A 20,847-nucleotide genomic window follows, 5' to 3' on the forward strand; every position below is an offset into this window, starting at 1 on the left:
GGATCCATTAAAAATAGGGATGAAGGTACAACCACTTAGACTCATTGAGTCTAAGAGCACGGAGTGTGCTCGAAATGCATCCAGTGCATGTCTGCCTACTTGATCCCCTCATACACCCCCAAGTGATTGTACCTTCATCCCTATTTTTTAATGGATCTAATAAAGGACATTTAACTTTTATATCGTGGAAGCTGGAATTCTTCTATTTTGCACTTGTGCCATAGTATAGTGTAGAATTTACTGCTATGGTTAGCGGGTGCTGTGACCCACTGGAAGAATCCCTGAGGTGCCAAAACAGCAGAACCCCCCATTAGTGACCCAATTTTACAAACTAAACCTCTCAATTAATTCATCTAAGAGTGCAGTGATCATATTAACCCCACGGGGGTGTCACAAAATTTTATACCATTGGGCAGTGAAAAAATAATAATTTTTACCACAAAAATTTTGTTCTAGCCCAAGATTTTACATTTTCACAAGGGACAATGGGTAAAAATGGCACCAATGTGACCGAGGTGAAATCAGACATGTTTAAATGTTCATTAATAAGAAGTGCTGCCCATATTTGAAGTGGTAAAAAGGACAACTATTGTTATAAAGTATTGCCTCCTGGTGCATAGATTTTCCTAGAATAGTTTGCGGACTCCATATACAGAGCACTTAAGTGCTAGAAGAGCAGAATACCCCCCTCAAGTGACCCATTTTGGAAGTTATACCCCATGCCAAACATGTTGATACTAAATGTGATTTAGGTACACTGTGGGACTCAGAAGGGAGGGGGGTATTTGGATTTCGCTGGATTTCTTTTGGGGGCGAGAAGCCATAGCGCTTTTCCAGAGTCTTTGTGTTACCAGTAACATGGAAGCCCCTATATTTTAATTGACAGATGAAGGACCTGAGTGGGGACTTGCTTTTTTTTTGGATTGAGTTGTATTGGGAACATTTTACGTAATATTTTGGATCACGTTTATCCTGTCCTCTACGCTGAGTACTTACGATTACGGGTTTCCATCTAAATCTCTCGATTACATGATTCAAATCAAACCCCCTAGAGATCCATTCACTATAATGAGGCAGCAGAGCTACTCTGGACTCTGTCTGGCCTCTGTTCAGCATTGTCCTTCTTATCAGAAATGCACAAAACTGTGGCAGACCGCGCTTTTATGCGCGCCTAAAAAGACGAACACTGCTGGATTATAGGGAATCTTTTACCGTGGGACTCAGTCTGAATCACGTATTTCAGAGATTTAAACGGAGACCCCGCTGTAAGCGCTCAGGTTTTATTTATTTTTCATGCCATTCTTCGTGCGGTATAAGTGATTAGACGACTTTATTCTTCGGGTCGGTGTGATTACAGTGATACCAGATTTATATAGTTTTTTTTTTCTGTTTGGCTGCTGTCACACTCTAAAAGACGCTTTTTTGTTTGCAAAAACTAGTTTTTGCATTGGCGTATTTTGAGAGCTATAATTTTTCTATATTTCAGCTGACAGAGTCATGTGAGGGTTTGTTTTTTGCAGGATGAGTTGAACAAAAACCAGCAATTCAGGAATTGTTTTTTTGCGTTTATTTTTTTTTGTCATTCACTGTGTGATAAAATTGATAAGACAGCTTTATTTCTCGGATCAGTACAATTACAGCGATACAACATATATATGATTTTTTTATGTTTTGGCACTTTTACGCAATAAAAACTTTTATTATTATTATTATTTATTTATATAGCACCATTGATTCCATGGTGCTGTAGATAAGGAGGGGTTACATACAAAATACAGATATCACTTACAGTAAACAAACTAACAATGATAGACTGGTACAGAGGGAAGAGGACCCTGCCTTTGCGGGCTTACATTCTACAGGAATGGGGAAGGAGACAGTAGGTTGGGGGATTGTGGTAGCTCCGGTGTTGTTGAGGTGGCAGCAGGCAAGGTCGTGGCAGGCTGAAAGCTTGTTTGAAGAGATGGGTTTTCAGGTTCTGTCTGAAGGATCCAAATGTGGAGGCAAATTGGACGTGTTGAGGCACAGAATTCCATAGGATGGTGGATATTTGGGAGAAATCTTGGAGGCGATTGGGTGAGGAACGAATAAGTGTGGAGGAGAGAAGGAGGTCTTGGGAGATTGTGTAAGAGAATGTATCGGGAGATAAGTTCAGAGATGTATGGAGGAGAGAGCCTATGGATGGCTTTGTAGGTCAGTGTTACCAGAAGTTAGTGATAGGTTGAAGATGGGCTAGGGATGGGATGAGAGTGGGGGTGAGGTTGGGGAGGAGGTGAGATGGGATGGGGTCTAGTGCACAAGTGGTGAGGTGTGATTTGGAGAGGAGACGAGTAAGGTCTCCTTACGTGATGTTGAGAAGAGAGGTTATGGGGGAAGGACAATGGTCTAGAAAACAAAGGAATTGAGGTGGTTGGACAGTAAAGACTTGCCTTGTTTGGTCAATCTTGTTTTTGAAGTGTGTGGCAAACTCCTCAGCAGAGATGACGGAGGTCGGAGGGGGCAGTGGAGAGCAGAGGAGAGAGTTAAAAGATGATGATAGATGATGATTTGGATTGAGGGTGCTGGGGTTTGGGGATAGCGAAGGAGAGTGAGGATTAGTGGAGCAAAAACAGTAAGGGCATATATAAGCATAATGAAAGTTTAGGTGTGAATGAGAAAGAGAAACTAAGTACAATTAGTAAGTAGTTGTTCGTACCTTCTGGTCACTTCTGGTCCATTTCTGGCATATTTCTATTAGACCCTTAAGATCGACCCACGGTTTTAGCCAGACCTGGCTTGCTTGATTTATAGAAAAAATAATTATTTTTGCATCGCTTTATTCTGAGAACTATAACTTTTTAAATGTTTTGCTGATGGAAATGTATGGCGGCTTGTTTTTTTGCTGGACAAGATGATGTTTTTTTTCCAGCGGTATGATGAAAAACCATAGTTTGACAAGTTGTTTTTTGTTTGTTTTTTTATAGCTTTCACTGAAGGGGTTAACTAGTGTGACAGTTTTAGGGTATGTGCACACGATCTGAACAAGCAGCACTTTGGACACAGCGTACTTTATGCTGCGTCCAAAGCTCTGCGTTTTTTGAATGCAGTAGAATCCGCATGTGTTCACTGAACCATGCGGATTCACCACATTCAATACATTGTACTGATCAGACTCGCGGACACGGACATGCGGCGCGTCTTTCAAGACCACAGCATGTCAATTTCTCTTGCAGAGTCGCTAGTCTCCGCAAGAGAAATTGACATGTTGCGGTCTTGAAAGACGCGCCGCATGTCCATGTCCGCGAGTGATCCACAGGCACAGATGAACGCATTATGGACATGGGATTTCTAGAAATCCCATCGACTATGCTGTAACATCTGGCCGCTGCGGGTTTGATGCTGCACAAGCACACAGCGTCAAACCTGCAGCGGCTCCTGACCGTGTGCACATACCCTTATAGTTCAGATCATTCCGGAAGCGGTGATAGCAAATATGTGTACTTTTTTTTTTAAATAAAAATGTGTATTTATTGGTGCAGCGATCGGACCCCAGCGGTGACGTCACGGGGCGGCAATCTAAAGGGAGAGGAAGCCACCTCGCTCTTCCTGCCTCCTAAATATTGCGATCACTCTGAATCTCAGCATTTAGGGGTTAAACAGCCGGGGGTGGTGCAAGTACTGTCTCTGGCTGTCGCAGCAGGAGCTCGGCCACTAGTAGCTCCAAGCTCCTCCTGTGATCGTTTACACGCAGTGACAATTTGAAGTTATGACGGACATAACACATCACGATGCGAGAACTGACACCTGCTCATGACGTGCTTTGTCCGCCATTAATCGTAAAGTGGTTAAAAGAGGTTGTGTTGTAGAAAGACAAAAAGAAGACACAATAGAAGCTAGTTGAGGTAAGTATAGGGTTTTTTCTTTTCACTTCAGGATTTGAGGCACATTTTGCCATCTCCATTTACACTAAAGCTAAGTTCCCACAATGAGTATTGGGGGTGTGATTTTGATGCAGCAGGATTTCAGCAGCATTCTGCTCCAGTTACCTAATCAAAGCTACTTGTGTTTTTACTGTGTTTTTTTAGGACTTATTTTAAAGTGTTTTTTATCATATGAATAAAACCACTTTGTTTTGAAAACTTCTTGTTACTTTGCTTTACTAAAACTTTATTGATAAATTATTAATTGATAAATGCACTAAAAACGCATATGTTTTTATCTGAGGACTTTCCGTATCTCAGTAAAGTCTATGGGGAAAATCCACAAAGAAAAACATATTTACCACAAAGGAAATGGACATGCTGCAAATTTTAAAACTGCTCTGCAGTTCAATGTCCACAGAATTAAAAACAGCACCGTGGTCATGAGATTTGTATAGATAAAGTTCATTTTCTCCCAGGTGCGGCACTTCAGTAAGGCCATGTGCACCAGTTGAGCATTTGGTGAGTTTTTTACCTCAGTATGTGTAAGCGAAAACCAGGAGTGGGTGATAAATACAGAAGTGGTGACGTGTTTCTATTATACTTTTCTGATGATTGTTCCACTCCTGGTTTCGGCTTACAAATACTGATATAAAATACTGACCAAATACTGAATGAGTAAACATGGCCTAAGAAGGCCGGGAACCTTCCTTATGCTACTAACCTGCAGATTAACCCTATATCTGCAGGGTAATAGTATTATCCTGCGTGACAGGTTCTCTTTAAATCAGTAATGTAGCTAATGAGGAGGGGGCGGTTTAAGTTGGCACTTAAAGGGGTTGTCACAAGAACAAAAGTTCATTGTAATCAATACATCTTGAAACAATAATAAGTTCCACGATTGGATGAATTTAAATAAAATGTTCCTGTGCTGAGATAATCTTATAAATGTGCCCCTGCTGTGTACTGTGTAATGGCTGTGTCTGACCTTTCAGGAACCACATCTGGGCAGGGGAGGAAGGAAAAGAGTGTAGCGTCGGCGTCCCTGCCTCCTGCTAGGCAGGGACGCCGTTCCCCTCACCTTTCCGCTCCGTGCCCGGCAGCTTCCTCCCGCTCTGCTGGCAGCGCGCGCTGCTTCCCGGCCTCTGTGCTTAGGGCGCGCGCGCTCCCCCTCTCTTAAAGGGGCCGCGCGCGCCGTCCTAAGGAGTCCCCGGCCAATGGCCGGAGGACCTCACCATACATAAGGCACCTCCTCCAAAATGGAGGTGCCCGAGCAATGTTGTTGCAAAGCCTTTCAACTCTGCTTCAGCCCTCAGGTCCCGTTACCAGATACCTGCCAGTTACCTGCCAGATCTCTGCTTGATACCTACGTGATTCCTGTCTATCTGCTTGCATTCCTGCGGTCCGACAGTCTGCCTTCCAACACCTGTCAGTCTGTCTATGGATCTGCCCGCCCGCTCACCTGGGAGCGCTCACCTGCTACCTGCCTGCTAGCCTACCTGGAGGCTCTGCCGTCACTTGCCGTGACCACCTGCCTGTCCAGAGACTCCTGCCCGCTCACCTGGGAGCGCTCATCTGCTACCTGCCTGCTAGCCTATCTGGAGGCTCTGCCGTCACTTGCCGTGACCACCTGCCTGTCCAGAGACTCTTGCCCGCTCACCTGGGAGCGCTCACCTGCTACCTGCATGCTAGCCTACCTGGAGGCTCTGCCGTCACTTGCCGTGACCACCTGCCTGTCCAGAGACTCCTGCCCGCTCACCTGGGAGCGCTCATCTGCTACCTGCCTGCTAGCCTATCTAGAGACTCTTATCCTGCTGTCACTTGCCGTGACCACCTGCCTGTCTAGAGACTCTTACCCTGCTGTCACTTGCCGTGACCATCCGCCTGTCAAGAGACTGTCCCCGTCACTTGTCGTGACCTCCTGCCCTTCTACCCAGAGACTGTCCGTGTCACTTGCCGTGACTACCTGCCCGCCTTCCCTGGGAGCCACCCACTTCCTTACAAGGACTGCCCCTTTGTATAGTTGCTCTGAGGTTCCACCTCCCAGACCCGTTACAGTTTGCTCGGGCCATGGAACCCGGTGGCACCCAAGCTCCCTCGCTCTCGGACCTATGTCATGAACTTTCCCGCCAGAGGTCCCAACAGGAGTCCATCCTGAGCCACCTTCGTAGTGTTAACTTTCGCCTGGACACACTGACTACCTCTTCGGGACCTGCTTCCAGTCGCACGACTCCTACCCCGGCAGCGTCGCTGCCCATCAATTCCATGGCATCTCTTCCCGGTCCCCGCTTCACCGCCCCGCCTCGTTTTGGCGGAGATCCCGGTCAGGCACGGGGCTTCATTAACCTGTGCACTCTGCACTTCGAACTGTTGGCACACCAGTTTTCCACCGACTGAGCCAAAGTAGCCTTCATCATGTCCCATCTCACGGGGGAGGCGCTGGCTTGGCTAAATCCTCTATGGGAGAAAGGAGACCCTCTGGTGTCCAACCTGCCAGCCTTTCTCACGGCTTTCCGGAAGGTCTTCGACGAACCTGGACGGAGGACCTCATCCGCCTCATCTCTGCTACGCCTCCGCCAAGGAAGTCTCACCGTGGGCCAATATGCCATACGGTTCCGTACCCTTGCTTCGGAGCTTGCCTGGGATAACGACGCCCTGGTGTCTGTCTTCTGGGAGGGTCTGTCCGGCCGTATTAAGATGAACTCGCCGGTCGGGACATTCCTACCACTCTCGACGACTTAATTACACTTGCCACCCGGATTGACATCCGGTTCCAGGAGCGCACCAAAGAGGCCACCCGTGAGAGGAGGTTTCCACACCTTGCCCCTACCTTCCAGAGACCCGTCACTTCCTCCGTTACTCCCCCGGCGCACTCACCCGAGCCTATGCAGGTCGACCATGCCAAGATGGTCAAGACCCGTCAAGAATTACGCCGTGCCGAGGGGAGCTGCTTCTACTGTGGCAGTAAGGAGCACCGGATCCGTTCCTGCCCGGAGAGGCCGGGAAACGCCTGTGTCTAGGATCGCTCAGAGAGGTCGCCCTAGACAGAAGTAAACCCTCTCCATCTCTAATGCTGTCGGTCTCTATCATCTGCGGGGAGAACCGTTATTTTGAACTGGCTCAGCTTGACTCTGGAGCTGCCGGAAATCTCATTTCTCAGTCCCTGGTAGAGAAATACCGCATTCCCACCAAACCTCTGGCTGTACCCTTATCTGTCGCCGCCGTGGATGTGGGCCTCTTACCACATCCCATCCAACTCATCACCGAATCCATAACTCTGCAGATGGGAATGCTGCACTCTGAGAGCATCTTCTTCCATGTTCTGCCTGGACTCTCTCACGCCCTCTTGCTAGGCCTACCTTGGCTCCAGAGACATGCACCCGTGCTTGATTGGCAGACCGGAGAAGTTCTTCGCTGGGGACAGGACTGCCATAAGACTTGTTTAGTTCCCGTTCATCCTGCTCGTCCTTCTCCTACCCCAGCCAATCTACCCGGCCTACCGGTTCCCTATTGGTCTTTTGCGGACGTCTTTAATAAAAGAGAAGCAGAGACATTACCCCCTCATAGACCATACGACTGCCCTATCGACCTGATGCCCGGCGCTACTCCTCCCCGTGGGCGTATTTACCCTTTGTCCGCTGCTGAGACCCGGTCCATGTCTGAATATATTGAGGAGAATCTGGCCCGGGGATTTATCCGGAAATCTACCTCCCCGGCGGGAGCAGGCTTCTTCTTCGTCAAAAAGAAGGACCGCTCACTCCGTCCCTGTATAGACTATAGAGGCCTTAACCAGATCACAGTGAAAAATAAATACCCCCTTCCGCTCATTCCTGAATTATTTGACCGCCTGAGGGGGGCTAGAATCTTCACCAAGCTGGACATCCGTGGGGCGTATAATCTGGTCCGCATCCGTCAGGGGGATGAATGGAAGACGGCATTCAACACCCGGGATGGCCACTATGAATATCTTGTAATGCCCTTCGGTCTCTGTAACGCTCCCGCCGTCTTTCAAGAGTTGGTCAATGAAATCTTCCGTGACCTTCTCTACTCCTGCGTGGTGGTGTACCTGGACGACATCTTGGTCTTCTCTCCTGATCTTCTCACTCACCGGAGGGACGTTCGTCAGGTCCTGCTCAGGCTCAGGCAGAACCACCTCTACGCTAAATATGAGAAGTGCCTCTTTGAGCAGACCTCGCTTCCGTTTCTGGGCTACATAATCTCTCAGACCGGCCTACGGATGGATCCTGAGAAACTGTCTGCCATCCAGAAGTGGCCCCGACCAGAGGGGTTGAAGGCTATTCAGCGGTTCCTGGGCTTCGCCAACTACTACCGCCTCTTCATTCCTCACTTCTCTTCCCGGACTGATCCTATCTCGGCGCTCACCCGTAAGGGCGCTAATCCCAGAGAATGGCCGCCCGAAGCAGAGGAGGCCTTCCTTTCCTTAAAACAAGCTTTTTCCTCCGCCCCTGTGCTGCATCGTCCGGACGACAACAAACAATTCTTCCTAGAAGTCGACGCTTCCTCCTCCGGAGCCGGAGCGGTACTTACCCAAAAGTCTTCTTCCGGAAGAATGGTAACCTGCGGCTTCTTCTCCAAACTCTTCTCCTCTTCTGAGCGCAATTATTCTGTAGGAGACCGCGAATTGTTGGCCATTAAGCTGGCACTGGAGGAGTGGCGTTACCTGCTCGAGGGGGCTCTTCACCCGGTAATAATTTACACGGACCACAAGAACTTGGCTTACCTCCAGAGTGCCCAGAGACTTAACCCGCGCCAAGCCCGGTGGTCCTTGTTCTTCGCCCGCTTTAATTTCATTCTTCATTTTCGCCCGGCTGACAAAAACATCAAAGCTGATGCCTTGTCCCGATCCTTTTTGGTCTCTGATCTTGAGGAGGAGCCTAAACACATCATCGACCCCGCCAAAGTAATGCAGGTGGCCCCCATGAATCTAAATCGTCTTCCACCCGGTAAGACGTTCGTAACTGTACCTGATCGTGAGAAGGTTCTACACTGGGGACACTCGTCCAAGCTAGCTGGCCACGCTGGTCAGAAAAAGACCCTCCAGCTTATTACCCGGCACTACTGGTAGCCTACCCTGCATAAGGACATAATGGACTTCGTTTCAGCCTGTGTGTCCTGTGCCCGCAACAAGGTTCCAAGACATCTGCCAGCTGGCCGTCTCCTTCCTCTTCCTGTACCTGCTGCCCCGTGGCAGCATATAGCTATGGACTTTATAACGGACCTCCCTGTCTCTGCCGGTTGTACGGTCATATGGGTGGTCGCTGACCGCTTTTCCAAAATGGCTCACTTTATTCCCCTGCCGGGTCTCCCGTCTGCATCAGAGTTAGCTAAAGACTTTATCCATCATGTCTTCCGTCTTCATGGTCTTCCTCTCCACATCGTATCCGACCGAGGGGTTCAGTTCACCTCTCGCTTTTGGCGAGCCATGTGTAAACTGCTGGGGGTCACCTTGGACTTTTCTCCTGCTTATCACCCACAGTCCAATGGCCAAGTAGAAAGGATCAACCAAATTTTAACCAGTTTCCTCCGGCACTTTGTTAATGCTCACCATTCCGACTGGGTGGATCTTTTACCGTGGGCCGAATTTTCCTACAATAATCACGAGAGCGAATCTTCCTCAAAATCCCCGTTTTTTGTAGCCTTCGGTCAGCATCCTCGGATCCCGTTTCCCGTCTCCACCTCGGTGGACAATCCGGCTGCGGAATCTCTCGTTAACGAATTTTCCTCCATTTGGGAAAGTACCAGATCCGCACTTCTTCAGTCATCCGAGCGGATGAAAAAACAGGCTGAGAAAAGACGTCTGGATCCACCACAATTCCGTCCTGGAGATAAGGTCTGGCTCTCGTCCAAATATGTCCGGCTCAAGATTCCTTCCTACAAGTTAGGGCCTCGATTCATCGGCCCACTGGAAGTTATCAAACAAATCAACCCGGTGGCCTATAAATTGAAACTCCCGGCAAATTTGCGGTTTCCTAACTCCTTCCATGTATCTCTACTCAAACCAATGGTACTTAACTCTTTTTCCAAGTCTACAGGTACGCCTCCTGCTCTGGTTTCCGCTGAAAACGAGTTTGAGGTAGAGAACATTCTGGCCACCAAAAGGGTAAGAGGAAAGTCCTTTTTTCTAGTGGATTGGAAGGGGTTTGGTCCTGAGGAGAGAACATGGGAGCCCCGGGAGAACATCCATGCCCCTCTCATCCTTGATAAATTTCTCTCTGGCCTAAAAAAGGGGGGGCCTAAAGGGGGGGGTACTGTAGCATCGGCGTCCCTGCCTCCTGCTAGGCAGGGATGCTGTTCCCCTCACCTCTCCGGTCCGTGCCCGGCAGCTTCCTCCAGCTCTGCTGGCAGCGCGCGCTGCTTCCCGGCCTCTGTGCTTAGGGCGCGCGCGCGCGCTCCCCCTCTCTTAAAGGGGCCGCGCGCGCCGTCCTAAGGAGTCCCCGGCCAATGGCCGGAGGATCTCACCATATATAAGGCACCTCCTCCAAAATGGAGGTGCCCGAGCAATGTTATTGCAAAGCCTTTCAACTCTGCTTCAGCCCTCAGGTCCCGTTACCAGATACCTGCCAGTTACCTGCCAGATCTCTGCTTGATACCTACCTGATTCCTGTCTATCTGCTTGCGTTCCTGCGGTCCGACAGTCTGCCTTCCAACAACTGTCAGTCTGTCTATGGATCTGCCCGCCCGCTCACCTGGGAGCGCTCACCTGCTACCTGCCTGCTAGCCTACCTGGAGGCTCTGCCGTCACTTGCCGTGACCACCTGCCTGTCCAGAGACTCTTGCCCGCTCACCTGGGAGCGCTCACCTGCTACCTGCCTGCTAGCCTATCTAGAGACTCTTATCCTGCTGTCACTTGCCGTGACCACCTGCCTGTCTAGAGACTCTTACCCTGCTGTCACTTGCCGTGACCATCCGCCTGTCAAGAGACTGTCCCCGTCACTTGTCGTGACCTCCTGCCCTTCTACCCAGAGACTGTCCCTGTCACTTGCCGTTACTACATGCCCGCCTTCCCTGGGAGCCACCCGCTTCCTTACAAGGACTGCCCCTTTGTATAGTTGCTCTGAGGTTCCACCTCCCAGACCCGTTACAAAGAGTATACAGACAGGACAGCATCTAGAGGGCAAAAGTGAGGCATTTTACATTGAAAGGGGCATAGTGGTGGGCATTATTTTTTGGGGCACTAAGAAGAGCACTGTTTTTGTGTCACACAGCAGTTCCAGATACAGGAACACACATACGGCAGCAGCGGCTCAGCATTGGAGTGACATTAAGATGAGGAGTTTGTGCAGGTTGGGAATAGATGGGGACCGTGCTTGAAATAAGAAGTCAAATGTGTCTGTGCTGTAATGTGCAGATGAGTTGTGGCTGGAAGAAGCTTAAATGATAGATTCTTTTAATAATCACACTGGATAGTTGTGACCATACATTTTGGCTAAGTGCCCACGAAGCAGAAATGCTCCGGATTTTTTCTGCATCTCCCTGGCAGGAAAAATGCATGCAGATTTTACATGCGTTTTTCCTGCCAGGTAGAAGCGCTTGTCAAGCGTTTTAGCATGCATTTTCGCATGCGAGTTATCAAGTGCTTTTCCAAGCGATTTTAGCATCATTTGGAAAAGTGCTAGACAACTTGGTCACATTATATAAATCCATTCAACCGGCATGGATTTATATAGTGTGACCAAGTTAATAGTTAAAAAAAGAATAAAAATGTTAAAAAAAAAAAAAAAAACATTACACTCACCTTCCGATGGCCCCCGATCTCCTTCTCCCGTGCCTCCGGTGTCTTGGGCAGCTCACGGTGGTGTAAAAGGACCTTCCATGACATCATTTAGTCATGTGACAGGTCACCGGACCGCCGATGTCAGCGTGACCTGTCACATGACTAAATGATGTCAGGGAAGGTCCTTTTACACCATCGCGAACCACCGGGGAGCCAGGATGCACCGGAGAGAAGACCGCGGGCCATCAGAAGGTGAGTATAATGTTTTTTTTTATTTTAAATTCTTTTTTTTTTACTGGTACTATGGTACCTTGGTCTGGATGAGAGTCTCCTCTTCTCCAGACCCGGGTACCATCCGCACAATGAATTGCTTAATATTCGCATGTGCACATGTAGTCATGCGGATATTATGCGATTCAATGCAAGTCAATGGCGGCAATTGCGCCGTGTTTCCGCAAAAATAATGGACATGCTGTGGATTTTTCGTCAATGATAATCTGCAGCGGAAATTTCCGCAGCATGTGCACAGCACATGCGGATTATCATTGGGGACCATGGGGCACGTATTACCAAGCGTTTTTTAAGCGTTTTCGCTGCAAAAATTCCGCGGCAAAAATGCTTGAAAAACGCATAGTGGGCACGCAGCCTTAATATTCAATAAATATTCATATACATACATGTTCCTCCATAGGGACCAATGATCTTTTACATGATTTGCGTTTCAAGCTGGATATGCCACAAACACATACTGTATAAGGCTGTGTGCAGGAACAGTCTTTAGAAACCATAATAAACACTGCACACAAAAGAGCGCAGTAGAATTGCAATCCAGTATTATATTTAGCAATAAAGTGGGCTTTTTAGTATACATGGGTTAAATTGTCTCCCCCACATAGCAATATATTTCACATTAGTACTGATAAGAACAATGATAACTAAATGGTAATCATATATTTTTCCAATAAAAGTTTTATTTTTACATAGTTACATTTTATTGTAACTCCTGCGAATTATGCTGATATCTGTTTTATACAGGACTGTCACTCACATTCCATCATTGGAAGCTTGTTCTTAAAAACACCTAGCATTGTAGATATTGGTGCCAAGCCTTAATCCTCCAAGATGTTATACCCAAAAATTACTTGGATCTGCTATAGATTTTATTCCACTAGCCACTCAGATAGCCCAAATTACCAATGCAGCCTATGGATGGATTTGTATTGCTGAATGCCAGGCGCAATGAAGCCTGTTTCCAGACATGCAGACTGCGAGGGGGACAGACCCTGGTGGAAAAGCTGGAGATAGAGTATTATGTGGCATTGTGAGTTCCAGCTGCCTTCACCCTGTGTTTTGTAGTGTCTGTCATAGATATGTATCAGGAGGATTTCCCGATGAAGATATCAGATGAATGTCATTTTATAGGCATTCTGTGGCTTCCATCGCCCATAGGCTAAGTATAAACTGTATGTTACATATGCTTTTTCCCTGCATACCTCTGTATGGTAAAGTCATAGCTCACGACTTTGAAAGAAAGGAAAGAGGGGCAGGTACTGGCAATGTTATTTTTACCCTAAGCCGTACTGCTCCACAAAGTATAGTTGTGTTGGGGCATCATAGACACACACTAAACTAACCCCACAGTGTTCCTCTTCCATTATCACGCCCCTTGTCCCAATTCTAGTAGTTCATTTGCTAAATAAAAAATGAACAGTATTCACCTAGCCTGATTCCCAAGAAGAATTGATCCATTCTGTGCTGTCTGTGATTCCGCGCAGAATGCTCAATTTAGTGACAACGTTGCGCCACCTGCATCGAGAGCAGGAGCTGAATAGTGGAGCAGGGAGCTGAAGTCTCCATTGTATGCAACCGAATCTGCATCTTCAAAACGCAGATGATAGAGCTGAATTTGGGACATACTGCAGACAGCTTCCCAAATCATGGAATGTTCCTCTGGATCAGGGATGATTGGGAGCTATAGCATACCACAGCATGCTCCATTATTCTATACAGCAGATAAAAAAAACATATCAACATATAGCAACTTGATAGACAGAGGTCAAGAAGAAACTCTTTCGGCCTTTGTTGGGTTAGTGATGACCTGCAGTTACTTTTAACGTATGTGTCTGAAGCTTTTCCGGCACATAGGGCAAATGGACATTGTTGACATATGGAACCTTATGAACAAGGGACCAGTACGCATTGCTTCATTGACAAAAGTGTGTATAAATAAATACTAATGAACAAATCTGTATCTGAAGTCAAGAAGCTGATATTTGCCACTATCTTAGTATAAGTCTTGATCTTATTAAGTCTCACACTGAGCAGCTACAGTATACTGGATCCAGATATAAACTTTGGGTACTAATAGGCCTGTAAATGTATTCTAGTCACATCATATCTCCTCTCATTCATCTTATTGATGGGATTCCTAATTAAACTAACTGTAAAAGTAAAGAAAATTAGCAAAAAGTCATTTTCTGCTGCTCTTACACTACAACTGCCAAGTATCTTCTAAAGAAAAATCAAAGATTTCCAGATGTTTGTGTCAAAGCAGGATGGACTTGTTATATTGTAAAGTAACATCAAGTCCATGTAATTGCTAAATTTAAAAGGATCTGTCACCAGGCCAAAAGTGATCACTTTTTGTTCTTATTTTATTCCTTCTGCTCCTCTGAGTAATCCATTATTTCATTTTTAAATTCTGGTTTATGGTTCCAGAGACACAGGCTTTTCATGAAGTGTACCTAATTTGCAAGTTTTCCTGGTCTTTACGAAGGGGTATTGATCACATGGGTAAATAAGTAAAGCAGTTTAAAGACACCCCCCTGGAGAATGTGTAATGCCCCCCTTAGTATAGACCATAAAAATTATCATATTGGATACAGTAAATAAAAAGGCCTATATATTTGGAACCATATAGCAGTGTTACATGTAGCACCCCGAGGGCTCAGCTGCTACAGGGGTATTGCACCTCAAACCTGAGGTGTGATATTCCACTCCCGGGTAAGGATGGATTGTGGACCAGGACTCGGTAGGCTGCATGCACCACACACACCCCATTTCCGAGGGACAGACCAACGGTGCTCCCACTAGACAGAAGTGCAGGCACGACAGCATCTGTCCCTGGCTGGAGTGGGGAGGGGGAGGAAAACCCAGTGGTGTAGGAGCAGTTAAGGGTGGGTCTCTGGGCATAGGTAGGAGCCCATTGGTTGCTAGTCACCTGGGCTCACACATAGAGGGAAGTATATAAGGTGGGCACCATCTTAGAACAGGGTTCTGTTCAGAGAGGAGTTCAGCCAGAGAGGGCTGACAGGGAGCTGTGGCTCAGTCTGGGCCCAGCTCCACGAGGCAGGCCTAGGGTGAAGGCCGGAGCCAGAGAGAACGGAAACAGAAAGGAACAGAAAGGAAAGAAGAAAAGGAACTTTAAGAGAGGCCCAGAGACACGAGAGAAGAAGGAACCCCATAGGCCCAGGAGACTGCGGGTGACGGGTTGGCAGAACAGGGTACCGGATCCCAAATTGGTGGAGGTGACTAATCCTCAGCCAAAGACCGGCAGTCATGACTATATCTCGGTGCGACCCCTCACTACACCTACCAGGAAGGCACACCACATAGGGTCAGGGACACAGAGATCAGCGTACCAAGAGAAGGCCCGAGGCAGCCGGACAAGCGTAGAGTCACTGGTGGGGCACGGCCAGAGAAGGGAAGAGAAGGGAGCCCTGTGCCATATTCTGGAATTGCCTGGGAGTTGGTCGAGCCCCTTGCCTGGTGGACGCAGCACGGCTTGGGCAGTCACCGCCGGTACCGAGGTGACTAGGACCAGTAAAGAACTGTGAGTAAAGCATTGGAAACTGCAACCACACGTCTCTGTGCTTCTTCGCCGCACCAGCACTACCAGTGCTGGGACGCCCGTGCACCATCACTCCCATCATCGAACTAACTGTCCTGAGGCTATACTTCTCCCGTGGGGAGTCATCCCATACTTGGCTGCGCATACAACATCAGCCTCAGTGGTCTGCATCGCAGCGGCGGTCCCCACTGACCGCAATCCACGGGTGGCGTAGTCGAACAATCATAATTCTATTAAGACTGCCACTGAATTGAGCACCCTGGGCACGGACTGGGTCAGCGCCACGGAAACTACAACCCCCAGCGATCCAGCTTCGGGTATTCCCTGCACAACACAGGCCCAGGGAGCGCGTCATTACGCACATGCCCTGGTCCGTTTGATCTTCTTGTGCTCCACGTCGGGCTTTGCAAGCAGTGCGGCATGCTCCCATGAAATGAACTTCCTTGTCCTACATAAGGCTCCCAAGACTCACACTTGTGTCTTGGTATTGCTCTAAGGGTGCAGTCAGACGGCCATATAACACGAACGACAATCACATCGCAATGCTCAGACTGGCTAGCAGCTCTCCTGACCCAAGCATGACAGCATGTATTTCTATGCAGCGGTCACGCTTGGATCAGGAGAGCCAGTGGTTTCTAGTATCGCTACCTACCTGCTTGTGGTTTCCAGTATCGCTTCCTACTTGCCTGCGGTTTCCAGTAACACCCTGCCTGTGGTTTTCAGAACGTCTTCCTGGTTGAAGGCGGCTTTTAAAGTATTCAGACTGGGTTCTCTTACTGACAAATCCTTTTTTCATCTTCCTGCCCAGGCCAAATTTTTCAAATCGGAATTAACGTGATAATAACTCTGGAATACTTCTCCGTGTGTTTTTACATGACACATTGAACTTTATTGTAGAGGTAAATTTAGGCCAATACAATTTACGCTTATTATGAAAATATCTAAAGTTTAACAAAAATGTAGAAATATATGTAATTTTTGAGCTTTGAATTTTTATGCCCTTAAAGCAGAATGTCAGATTTTTTAAATTACTTTTTTTTGGGAGGATGTTATAAGAATTAACAGAATTTAGCAGAAATTTTTCCTTTTTTTCAATGAATATTACAAAACATGTACTTTTAAAGACCACTTCACTTTTGAAGAGACTGTATGTGGCCTATATGTCAGAAAACCCACAAACAAGACCACATTTTAAAAACTTCACCCCTCAAAGTATTCATTCAGAAAATGTGTTAACCCTTCAGGTTCTTCACAAGAATTAATGCAAACAGGAACAAAAAAAAAGGAAAAATTATTATTTTTTTCTAAAATGTTGCTTTAACCCCAAATTTTATTGTTTTCACAAGGGAAAAGAAGAAAATGGACCCCAAAATTTGTTGTGCAATTTCTTCTGAGTAACTTTATACTGCATATGTAGTCGGAAATACTTTTTGGGCACATGACAGGGCTCGGAAATAAAGGCGTGCTGGTTGATTTTTAGAAGCATAAATTTGTTTGGAACAGATTGTGGCCATCATGTCACATTTGCTGTGCCCTCGAGGTGCCAAAACATCTGAAACCGCCCACATGTAGCCCCATTTTGGAAACAAGACCCCTCAAGGAATTCATGTATGGGTGAGATGACTATCTTTAATCCACAGGTGCCTCACAAAATTTTACAGTATTGGACCGTGAAAATTAAATATTATGTTTTATTCCACAAAATCTTGCGTTAGACTCAAATTTCTAATTTCTCATTTTCAAAAGGATAACTAGAGAAATTGCTCAATAGATTGTGGGTTCCATTTTCTGCTGACTTTGCCGATTCCCCACATCTGCTCAGAAACTAGTGTTTAGATACAGAGCAGGGCTCAGAAGGGAAGAAGAATCATTTGACTTTTGGAGCTCAATTTCAGCTGGAATAGATTGCGGGAGAGTCCTGCAGGTGCCAAAAATGCAGCAACCCCTCACAATTGCCCACATTTAGGAAACTGCACATTTTGATGAATTTATTTAGGAGTTTTGTGAGTTTTTAACCCACAAATAGAACAGAAACAGAAAACACAGCACTTCTGGCTTATAGGTGCCAAAGCAGGACCCTATCCCGTAGTATAATAAAATGTAAAACTTGGCAATCATATGAATAATTGATTGTACAGTTTATTATTAGGCGACTATAATCCAATAAATAAGATGTTCGATCTAGACAGGAAAAAGCTATTTTTCTTGACCATATTGCTCACATACCTCTGCATTTGCTTTCCCTGACATGTTTTTTCCTGGGCAATCCATTTACTGATGAAGGTCTGGTGTATAGAACGAAACATCTAATTTGCAGTGTTGAACGAACGTGCTCGGATAACGGGCTATCCGAGTATGCTCGAGTGTTATTTGAGTATCTTCGGCATGCTCTGCTAATATGTTTGTCTCCCTGCGGTCGCTTGCTTGTTTTGCGGTGGTAGACAGACGCTGCTCATGCAGGGATTTCTTATTTGTTAGGCAATCCCCGCATGTGTTGCGGCTGTCTACCACCGCAAAACATGCAGCTGCAGTGAGACAAACATATTATTCAAGCACGCCGCAGATACTCGAATACGACTTGCGCATGCTCGGATAGCATGTTATCCAAGCACGTTCGCTCAACACTACTAACTAGTTGAATTGCAGTCACCTAATAATAAACTCCACAATCAATCATTCATCTGAATGCCAAGTTTTACATTTTAATTTAACCCACAAGTGACTAACAGAGTTTTATAACTGGACTGTGAAACTGAAATCTTACATCTTTTCCATAAAAATATTGATTTATTCCAAAATTTCTCATTTTCACAAGGGTTTCATAAGAAAGTTGACTCCACAGTTTGTTGTGCAATTCTCCTGAGTACGCTGATATCCTATATGTGGTCAGAAATTACTGTTTATCAGACTTTTAGCGCATAATTTTTGCTAGAATAGATTGCAGATGCCATATCATATTAAGAGATTTCCTAAGATGCCAAAACTGGCAAACAAAGCCCCTGAGGTGCCAGAACAGCAGAACGCCCCCATAAGTGCCCAGTTAGTTGGCGTTATACGTCCCAATAAATTCATCCATAGGTGTAGCATATTGTCACATGTGTTTCACAGAATTTTATACCATTGGGCGATGAATAATTACATTTTTATCACTAAAATGTTGATTTAACCCAGATTTTACATATTCACAAGGGGCAATAAGTGGAAATGGCCCAATAATTTATTACACAACTAGTTCTGAATGTGGCAATACCCCATATGTGGTCATACAGTATTGTTTGGCCACACGGCAGGGCTTGAGAGGAAGGGAGTGTGGCACCCTGCAGTTCACAGGTACCACAGGACCCAAAAGGGTGCATGGATGGACTTCTCTACAAGAGGCCCTCACTACAAACAAACACCTCCACCCTTCCACCTCATACCACCAGAGGGAGCCCTGTTAGGGATATATATATATGGAGGGTGGAGCCAGGCAGTTCAGTCTCAGTCTGAGGGAGAGTGTGCTGCCACTGAGAGCAGTGAAGACGCAGCACAGCTGCTGCTGTATTGAGGGCCCCGAGTGTGGCTGGAGGCAAAGAGGAGAGGAGAGAGGAGTTGAGAGGGCAGACGAGCATCATAGGCTCACCCCAAGGCACAAACCGGACACCAGGTCCGCGCCTACAGGGTCCTTTATACCCAGTAGGGATCACCGGCATACCAGGAGGACTACAAGTTACTGGTCGACCTGAAGCTAAACCCTTGACAGGACTAGGAACCACGAAGGCCCCGGCGTCCAGGGATAGTGGTTGCCAGAAAAAGATCCTACTACCAAGCGACAGGTGAAGGAACAGCACGACACAGAAGCTAGGCCCAGTTGCAGGCTGGCCAGGAGCTTAGAGAGAGGGAGACACGGACCAGGAGGCTTTATACCCACTCACTGGGGAGAAGTCCTGAAGTGCACCTTTCCTACCGAGTACCCTGGACCGTACCTGACATCCTGTGGGGAGCTGGAACATCCCAGCTGCCATCCCATCACCCCCGGAGGTCAGCAGCAGCGCCGGTAACCATTACCGGAAACCACAGGTGGCGTCACGAGACAAACTGTATACTAAAACCCCTTTTTAAAGAGAGACCAAGAGTACGGGCCCGGGACCGACTGCCCTGACCTCCTAAACAAGGTAAAAGGCCTGGATACCGAGTCCCCTATATTCCCCCTGGGTGACACAGGAGCACTATTTGACTTTTGGAGTGCAGATTTTCCTACTAATAGTTGTAGACACTGTATGCAGAGCCCCTAATTGCCATAACAGCAGAAACTCCCCTTAAGTGACACAATTTTGGAAATTACCCAACTCTGTGAATTCACATACAGGTGTAGTGATGATTTTGATTGCATAGGTGATTTATAGAAACAAACATGCAGTGGATGTTGCAAAGTGAAAATTGCAAATATGCCATTGTAATGGCCATACATTGTAGTGCCCAATACATTGTGTCCAGCTTGTGCTGCTGGAGTTACGCACCCCATTATCTGTTAAGTGGGCTCTGCTCACTACAGTAATGTCAAACATGTGAATTCTAAATGTGGGTTTAGGCACATTGTGGGGCTCAGAAGGGAAGGGGGGAATTAAGGTCTGTCATCTGTTGATGGAAATACAGGGGACTACTGCATTACTTGTAGCACAAAAGCTCCGGAAAATCAACCTGGCTCCAATCCCTTTAAAAGAGATCAGGTGATTTTTCACTTTATCAGATGAAAATAAGCAATTGAGATGGGATGAGATTTAGTTGCATAATAATCTACACTGATAACAGTTGCCAAATAATTCTGCACACATAGATATTTTTCTAAGAAAGATAAAACCTCATTTTACTTTCTTAAATATTCAAGCATCAGGTTTATTAACCTTTTGGATTGAACAACAGCACTGGAGTTGCACAATAATAAAATGAATCATCAAAGATACAAATTGCCTAATAATTGTGCACCCAGTGTATTGTGCTGCGGAATATGATGGCTTTATAGAAGTAAACAAAATAATGTGCACATTTTTACACAGTTCACAATCAAAATCAAACAAAAGTAAAGGCATGCTAGAAATCTCAATGGAAATACTTATCTGAGCATTGCATGGTCATTGTCATCTTCTTTTCTATCCTGCATTTAAGAATGAGTGCACAATTACATCTAAATTCATTTCAGCAATTAAATATAGTAGTCAATGTGCACCCAGTCCCATAGCTACTGTATGTAGTCCACATACATGAGTTGTGGGCTGTGTATTCCAAATACATGCGTTTCAGTTAACATTTACAAAGGCCTTTAAAACCAGTTCAGTATAATGTTTGATGCTGTTGCTCTTTGTAGTTTGTACAATTGTACTCAT

This window comes from Phyllobates terribilis, unplaced genomic scaffold (genome assembly GCF_046119375.1).
Source record: "Phyllobates terribilis strain yellow unplaced genomic scaffold, ASM4611937v1 Scaffold_2__4_contigs__length_985480577, whole genome shotgun sequence".
NCBI classification, from domain to species: Eukaryota; Metazoa; Chordata; class Amphibia; order Anura; family Dendrobatidae; genus Phyllobates; species Phyllobates terribilis.